This window comes from Hevea brasiliensis, chromosome 9 (genome assembly GCF_030052815.1).
Source record: "Hevea brasiliensis isolate MT/VB/25A 57/8 chromosome 9, ASM3005281v1, whole genome shotgun sequence".
NCBI classification, from domain to species: domain Eukaryota; kingdom Viridiplantae; phylum Streptophyta; class Magnoliopsida; order Malpighiales; family Euphorbiaceae; genus Hevea; species Hevea brasiliensis.
In genome coordinates, this window is record NC_079501.1 from 44,991,632 (window position 1) to 45,000,913 (window position 9,282).

Genomic DNA, 9,282 nt, shown 5'->3' on the forward strand with positions numbered 1-9,282 from the left:
TTACGGTTATGCAGAGTGCATAGGCTATGCACTCGCTTATGCACTCTTCGGCTGAATTGATTTTTTGGAGATCTTGGTTATGCAGAGGTGCATAGGCTATGCACCTTCCTTATGCACCCCTCGGCAAGGATGATTTTTCTGGGTTTTTGGTCATGCAGAAGTGCATAGGTTATGCACTCTGCTTATGCAACCTTCGGCTGAATTGGAGCTGTGGGATTTTGGTTATGCAGAAGTGCATAGCTTATGCACCTTCCTTATGCAAACTTCGGCAGAGAGAGAAAATGAAGGATTTGAAGTTATGCAATTGTGCATAGGTCATGCACTCACCTTATGCAAGTTTTGACAGATATGAATTTTGACAAAATGAGGTTATGCAGGGTTGCATAAGCTATGCACTCTCCTTATGCACTTGCAATAAAGGTGAAAAATGGCAAGAATTTTGGTCATGCAGGATTGCATAAGCTATGCAGTTGCTTATGCACAAGTTTAACAAGATCAAGAATGCAATAGAACATGGATTGCAAGTGTGAAAGATACCCTGGAATGATGAAATATAATTCTATGAAGCACAAACCATGAGAAATTTTCACCAAAAACACATCAATATATTCAAAATTCATCAAAAGTGCATCACATAAGCATGTAAAAATGGATCCTACATAAAAGACCTTTGAGAGCTATGCCATTTTGACTCAAATTCTGCAAATCAACATTTAGCACATAAAACTCCATAAAAATCTGTATAAAGTTGCATCAAACCACAAATGAGAAATGAAATCTCCAAGATTTGCCAAGAAAATTCAACATTTCTACTTTGAATCCTACAACCCAAAGAAGCTCAAAACTGCAAAAATGACTCACTTACCACCATAATATCATTATAAGCACAAATATTAGAAAATTACCCACCCAACCTCACCAAAAACACATGTAATCTGCTGCAGATTTTATTGTTCTGCTCTGCATAAACCAGATAGCAATTTCATAGATTCACCAACCTTTCTCCATTGATATACATCCAACCTCATCAAAAATACAAGTCATTGGCTGCAGACACCCCTTTTGCTGCAGATTTTATTTTTCCTCTGCATGAACTAGATTGCGGCTCCTTGCAGATTATGCGAAAAGCTTATCAGTTCTTTTGAAGGACTAAATTTGTCAAGTTAAGAATTACTTCCCCAATAGTTCACCAGCCCTTCTTCATTGAATTACATCTACAAGAGACAAAATTTAACAATGTCAAAAATTGAATTTGGGGAGATTTAAGATAAAAACAAAATTAATGAAAATGAAAGTAAATCAACAAAAGCAAAATAAAAGGACTTGGGATGCCTCCCAAGAGGGCTAATTTATAGTCCTTAGCTGGACTTTTCATGAATTTCACTGAAAAGAGGTGAGGGATTGGAGAGCTTGTAACAGCTTGCTCCTAGTATTGGGTCTCCAGTTATGTAATGCTTCAATCTATGCCCATTGACCTTAAAATTCCCAGATTTTTCACTCCAAATTTCTATTGCTCCATAAGGGAAAACCTTAGAAACTCTATATGGACCAGTCCACCTTGACTTGAGTTTTCCAGGGAACAATTTCAATCTTGAGTTGAACAACAAAACTGAATCACCTTCTTTGAATTCCTTTTCCTCGGATGCTTATCATGCCAAACTTTAGTTCTTTCTTTGTAAATACTGGGCACTTTCATAAGCATCCATCCTCAATTCCTCAAGCTCATTAAGTTGTAACAACCTTTTCTCACCAAATTGCTTAAGATCAAAATTCAAGGTCCGAATGGCCCAATATGCTCTATGTTCTAGCTCCACGTGTAAATGACAAGACTTACCATACACCAACCTAAAGGGAGTAGTTCCTATAGGGTTTTGTAGGCGATCCTATATGCCCATAAAGCATCATCTAGTTTGATAGACCAATCTTTCCTAGAATTGTTCACGCTTTTCCAAAATATGCTTGAGCTCTCTGTTAGAAATTTCAACTTGTCACGAAGTTTGAGGATGGTATGGGGTAGCTATCTTGTGCACTACACCATACTTCCTCATTAAGCTCTCAAATTGCTTATTACAAAAATGGGAACCCCATCACTAATTATAGCCCTAGGAGCTCCAAATGCTCAAGACAAATTTTTCAAAAATTTTACTACCACTCTAGCATCATTAGTTGGAGTTGCAATAGCTTCCACCCACTTGACACATAGTCAACCCCAACTAAGATGTATCTATTACCATATGAAGGAGGGAATGGCCCCATAAAATCTATTCCCCAAACATCAAATAATTCCACTTCAAGAATATTATTTAGGGGCATTTGATCTCTTTTTGACAAATTTCCACTCCTTTGACATTTATCACAATCCAACACAAATTTCCTCACATCCTTAAAAGATTTGGCCAAAAGAAACTAGCTTGCAAAATTTTACTAGCTGTCTTAGAGATGCCAAAATGTCCTCCATAATCAGAAGCATGGCAATGATGCAAAATACTCTGGATTTCCTCTTCAGGAATACATCTTCTAATTAGACCATCACAACATCTCCTAAAGAGTAAAGGATCATCCCATCTATAAAACTTCACTTCATGCAAGAACTTTTCTTTTGTTGCCATGTCATACCTAGAGGTAAAACTCCACAAGATAGATAATTCACAAAGTGCATACCAAGGTAGTTTAGCAACAAGAGAGAAAAAGTTGTTCATCCAAGAAAAACTCATCAATAGGATTTCATCCAATTCTTCACCATCCAATTTCAACCTACTAAGATTATCAGCAACTACATTTTCAGCTCCCTTCTTATCTCTAATCTCCAAATCAAACTCTTGTAGCATCAGAATCCACCTAATGAGCCTTGGTTTGGCCTCCTTTTTACGGAGCAAATACCGATGGTCGCATGATCCAAAATATAACCACCTTTGAGTCAATAATGTAAGGTCGAACTTTTCCAATGCAAAGACAATTGCCAAAAATTCCTTTTCAGTTGTTGCATAATTTGTTTGAGCCTCATCCATAGTTCTACTAGCATAATAAATAGCATAAGCCTTTTTGTCATTTCTTTGACCAAGAACCCCAATTGCATAGTTGCTAGCATCACACATAATTTCAAAAGGTAGGCTCCAATCAGGTGGTTGCATGATTGGTGCAGTGATGAGAGCTTGCTTCAACCTGCAAAAGGCATCCAAACACTCTTGGTCAAATTCAAATGGTGTGTCATTACTTAACAAATTAGACAAAGGTTTAGCTATTTTAGAAAAATCCTTAATAAAGCGTCTGTAGAACCCGGCATGTCCTAGGAAACTTCGAATTCCCTTGACATTGGTAGGAGGAGCCATCTTCTCTATCACTTCAACTTTGGCTTTATCAACCTCTATTCCTCTGTTAGACACCAAATGTCCAAGCACTATCCCTTCCTGAACCATGAAATGACACTTTTCCCAGTTTAACACAAGGTCAGTATCTGCACATCGCTGCAAAATTTTAGAAAGGTTAGCCAAGCATATATCAAAAGAAGATCCATAAATAGAAAAATCGTCCATAAAAACCTCCATTATGTCTTCAATGAAATCTGAGAAGATTGCCATCATGCACCTCGAAAAGTGGTGGTGCATTACACAACCCAAATGGCATCCTTCTATAAGCAAAGGTTCCATATGGGCAAGTAAAAGTGGTTTTCTCTTGATCATTTGGATGGATAGGGATTTGAAAAAAACCTGAATATCCATCTAAATAGCAAAAGTAAGAATGCCTAGCTAGTCTTTCCAACATTTGATCAATGAAGGGAAGTGGAAAATGATCTTTTCTAGTGGCAACATTTAATTTTACGTAATCTATGCACATTCGCCAACTAGTCACCGTTCTAGTGGGAATTAATTCATTATTTTCATTTTTGACCACTGTCATTCCACCCTTCTTTGGGACAACATGTACTGGGCTTACCCAAGTACTGTCTGAGATGGGATATATGATCCCTGCATCAAGCAACTTCAAAATTTCCTTTTTAACAACTTCTTTCATATTTGGGTTCAACCTCCTTTGATGTTCAATAGATGGTTTACAATTTTCTTCCAAACCGATTCTATGCATGCAAAAATGTGGGCTTATTCCTTTAATGTCATCTATGGTGTATCCCAAAACTTTCCTAAATTTTCTCAACACTCTTAACAACTTATCACCTCTAAAGTACTCAAGTTTGCATTTACAATTCTTTGGATAAGTGTTATTAGTGCCAAGAAATTCATACAGTGAGAAGGAAGTTGCTTAAGTTCTACCTTAGGTGCATCTTCTTCCTTGAATGATGATTGCTTAAATTCAGCTTTTTCCTTTTGTGTGAGTTGAAAAACTGGAGCAGAAATGAATGGTGGACTTCCCTCTAAGTGTTGAGTATATGCAGCTACATGAGGGTTGTCATAGTCTATGCCTCCTCCATGAACCAAACAATTTTCAAGTGGATCTTCTGGATATTTCTTTCTGAAGTGTTCTTCAACCAGCTCATCAATAATATCAACTCTCAAGCAAGTATCAGCTTCAGAATGATGCTTTTTCATAGTGTTATTGATATTGAAAATTAACTGCTCTTCACCAACTCTAAGAGTAAGCTTTTCTCCTTTCACATCAATCAATGCTCCTGCTGTAGCTAGAAAGGGTCTCCCCAAGATAATTGGAATATTAGAATCTTCCTCCATGTCCAAGATGACAAAGTCAACGGGTATATAGAACTTTCCAACCTTCAGGGGCACATTCTCCAAAATCCCTTCAGGATACTTGATTGTTCTGTCAGCTAACTGAAGAGAAATGTGGGTTGGCTTTAGATCTCCCATGTTGAGCTTTTCATAGATAGAAAGGGGCATAAGGCTAACGCTGGCCCCTAAATCACATAGAGCTTTTGTAGAACAAGACTCTCCAATGTGGCATGGAATTGAAAAACTCCCTGGATCCTTAAGCTTTGGAGGAAGTTTCCTCTGGAGGATAGCACTACATTCTTCTGTCAAAGCTACAGTTTCATCATCTTCAAGTTTTCTCTTATTTGAGAGAATTTCTTTCAAGAATTTTGCATAAGAGGGCATTTGTGAAAGAGCATCAACAAAAGGCACATTTATGTAAAGTTTCTTCAAAACCTCTAAGAACTTCCCAAATTGCCTATCAAGCTTGGCTTTGTGAAATCTTTGAGGAAAGGGAAGTTGTGGCTTGTAGGGCTCAGGAGGTATATACTTCTCTTCTTTTTCTTCAAATTTCTCCTTACATTTTTCTGCACTCTCTTGTTTTCCACTCTCATCAGTTCCTTTCTCATTTTCTCTCTTCTCACTGTTTTCACTCTTCTCATCATTTATAACTTTACCACTTCTTAAAGTAATAGCTTGACAATGCTCTCTTGGATTTTCTGGTTGACTTGGAAGCTTTCCAAAAGATTTGGCACTTGAGGAAGATGCTTGTTGTGCAATCTGGTTTTCCAGCATTCTGTTGTGTGTTTGCATTTGTTCCAGCCTTGCTTTCACCTCTCTCATCTCCTCATCATGCTTATTTTGGTTGGCAAGAATCTGTTGCAATAAAGCTTGATGGTGGAATTTCGTTCTTCTTTGTTTTGGTGGAGGGTTCATATTTTTCTGTGAAAATTAGGCAATGGTTGCCTATTTTCTTGATATGGAACTTGACTTTCTTGTTGTGGTTGAAAATTCTGATTTTGAACTTGATTTTGCTGATTGCCCCATGAAAAGTTGGGATGATTCCTCCAATTTGGATTGTAAGTTTGAGAATAAGGATTCCCCATTTGCTTGTTTCCATAATTACCAACATATGCCGCTTGTTCTCCATAATCTACTCCACAGCTGGTAGTTTCCTCTGCATAAGCCACTTGTTGTGAACTTCCAGCTGATGATGTTGAACTAACCAACATACTCAAATCTTCCATCTTCTTAGCAAGGACATTTGTAAGTGCATCAAACTTTGCATTAATCATGTTGAATGGATCAAGATCATACATCCCAGCAGCTTGCCTTTTCTGAGTTGGGTGGTCCTCTTGGACTACTCCAAAGATGAGTATTCTTTGCAATTTTCTCTAATAACTCATAAGCTTCATCTTCATGCTTTATAATAAATTCTCCTCCTGTTTGAGCATCAATAATTCCTCTGATTGCAGGAGTGACATTTGTGTAGAAATTCTGATTTATCATCCATTTTGGAATGGCATGATGTGGGCACAATCTTTCCAATTCCTTCCATCTCATCCATGATTCATAGAGAGTTTCATCTTCTCTTGGTCTGAAAGATGTCATTTGATTCCTCAGCTCTTGAGTTTTTCCAGGTGGAAAATATTGTGCAAGAAATGCATCAGTTAGTTGCTCCCAATTTGTAATGGAGTTGTGAGGTAAAGAATCAAGCCAATCCAATGCTCTATCTTTCAAAGAGAATGGAAATAGCTTCAATCTTGCTGCATCATCAGACACTCCAGGTTGTTTTTGCATGTCGCAAATCATAGCAAATTTCTTCAAGTGTGTGTGTGGATTTTCAGAAGGATGTCCTCCAAATTGAGAGTTTTGGATCATTTGAAGAACTCCAAAATCCATCTTGTAGCTGTTTGCATCAATCCTTGGTCTTGCTATGCTCTCTCTCAAGTCATCAAAACGAGGAAAAGCATGATCCATCATACTTCCCCTAGGCACGTTTGCATTAACAACTTCTTCTCCTTGGGCTTCATTTTCATTGTTTTGACCATTTCCAGCATTACCAACACCAATTCTAATTCTTTCATCAGCCATATTTGCTTCAATTTCGGTTTCTCTCGAAGCTTCCTTCCTTCTTCTGGTTTCTTTCTTGTTGGCCTTGCAAAATTTCTCAATTTCATGATTGAAAAGTAAGGTTGTGTCACTTGAGCTTCTAGCTCTTCTCATAAAAGATTAAAGTACCTGAAAAAGAACAAACAAACACAAAATGAAAAGATAACAAAGATAAAACTAAAAACAACTAAAATAATCAAGAATTCAATCTTAAACAAACAACTCCCCGGCAACGGCGCCAAAAACTTGATGCGTCCCAACCGCAAGTGCACGGGTCGTACAAGTAGTATAGAAAAATATCGATCCCACGAGGAGTTGTGTTAATGATTGAATTTTCGATATAAAAGTTGACTAAATTGAAGTATTTATGAGATTAAAATGATGAATTAATGGGTAATGGAGTGTGAAATCTAATTGTGCAAAATTAATATTCTATTCAACAATGTATTAATTAAACTAAAATTGCATCAAATAGAAATAAGCAAGTTCAAATATGGCAATATTTAAATTGGCGAATGATTAAATTCGATTAGAAATTAACAATGGTAAAAAGGCGATTCCGGAGTTCGGGATTTCATATTCGAGCTATTTTGGGATTTTAAATTGGTTATCCAATCTTGTGAAACTAATGGGTTTTAAGGAGATTAATTCTTAAATCCTTTGAATTCCCTTTCGAGTGAGACAAAGAGTGCCTTAATCAAACTAATCCTACTTTCGTGGAGTTAGAATTAATTAAGACCCATTAAGTTCTTTAATTAATCTATGAATCCTCTTAATCCTTAGCCTATTTCTAGGTCTAAGTTAATTAAGTCCAATTTCACGATTATCTATCACAAGGCCTTCTCCTTTCTGCTTCAACCATGGATTAAGAACATTACTCAATGGGATCCTACATTAAGCATGTCATTAAGCATACAAGAAATGAATAAAACTCATTAAGACCACAAAATATAGATTACCCAATCAAAATCCACAAAATATCCCAAATATTACAACCCTTACTCCGAATCAAAAGTAAACTACTCACTATCCATAATGCATACAAGATATGATGAGATTAAATGGAAATAAAGCTTTAATCTAGGCTAAGAAGTAAGTAATTAAACACTAGAAGTGTAGAAAAGTGTAAAGAAAGAAAGAAATCTGCAAATCTTAGTTGAAAATGGTGTGGAAGGTGAAATGACTCCTCAAATTCGCTTAGCCTCCTCCTTTCTTCCTTTGCTCCTTGCCTCTCCCTTCTAAAATGAGAAAATGGGACTATTTATATCATTTTTCTGACATGGAGCCCTAAAATAGTATGTTCTAGGAGGAATACATTAAGGGAATCTTCTGCCAGCTCATTAATGAGCTCTTTTTGGGATCAGATATAAGTGGATCGCATAAGTTATGCATCCCTTATGCACATTCAGCTGATTCTGGTTACTTATGCGAGTTGCATGACTTGGTGCATAGGTTATGCACAATTTCGTGAATCTGCATAAGGGAGGTGAGAATGTGCATAAGTGCGATCTCCTTATGCACATTTCGTGGTTCTGAATGTTGTTCTTCCTCCTTATGCAGAATCGCATAGCTTATGCGCAAGTTATGCACTGCCAATCAATGCATATTTCAGCTTGAAAACTTGTTTTTGGCATCTTTTTGCTGTAGAAGACACTCCTCAATGGCAAAATTCTCTTTAGTCCTTCAAAAACACCATTTTTTCCTACAATACAAAGCAAAAATTACAAATTAATCCAAAGTTGACAATTATGGAAAACTAACTAAATAACTAATGAAATTAGCTAAAAATGACTAATAACCAAATAAAATGATTGTGAAATTAGACCTAAATGACTATGCAAAATATGTGCATCATAATGCAGGACACATCTCAGTAGCATGACCTGAACCTAAACAAATCCCACATACCTTAACAGTTTGCATTTTTCCTATAGCTAATTGCCTCACCAAAGAAGTTAAATCAGAAATATGTTTATCAAGGTTAGATGTACTTACCTCATTAACCTTCTTAGGTGTGTGATCCATTCTCATTCCAAACTGCTGAGAGTTTGCTGCCATGTTAGCAATCAGTCTCCTTGCTTCATCTGGTGTCTTGTCAACCAAAGCTCCTCCACTAGCAGCATCTATCATACTACGGTCCATTGGTAGAAGTCCTTCATAGAAATACTGAATCAAAAGCTGCTCACTTATTTTATGATGGGGACAACTTGCACACAGTTTCTTAAATTGTTCCCAATACTCATACAAGCTCTCTCTATTGTACTGCCAAATTCCACAAATTTCTTTTCTTATGTTGGCAGCATGGGAAGCAGGAAAATACTTGTCCAGAAATATCTACTTCATCCATTCCATGAGTTGATAGATCCGAAAGAAAGGTAATATAACCAATCCTTGGCTGTGCCCTCTAGTGAGAAAGGGAAAGCTCGAAACTTGATTTGATCCTCTTAAACTCCTTGAGGTTTCATGCTGGAACACACAACATGAAATTCTTTTAAATCCTTATGTGGATCCTCAC

The 9,282-nt window shown here is 36.9% G+C and overlaps 2 non-coding genes across 2 annotated transcripts; both read left to right on the plus strand.

Annotated features, from left to right (window-relative positions):
- Positions 1–6,174: 6,174 nt before the first annotated feature.
- On the plus strand, positions 6,175–6,281 carry LOC131183624 (small nucleolar RNA R71). The gene has a single exon (XR_009151664.1). It is a non-coding gene; the product is annotated as a small nucleolar RNA R71 (small nucleolar RNA).
- Positions 6,282–8,955: 2,674 nt separating this feature from the next.
- Positions 8,956–9,062, plus strand: LOC131183631 (small nucleolar RNA R71). The gene has a single exon (XR_009151671.1). It is a non-coding gene; the product is annotated as a small nucleolar RNA R71 (small nucleolar RNA).
- The last annotated feature ends 220 nt before the right edge of the window (positions 9,063–9,282 follow it).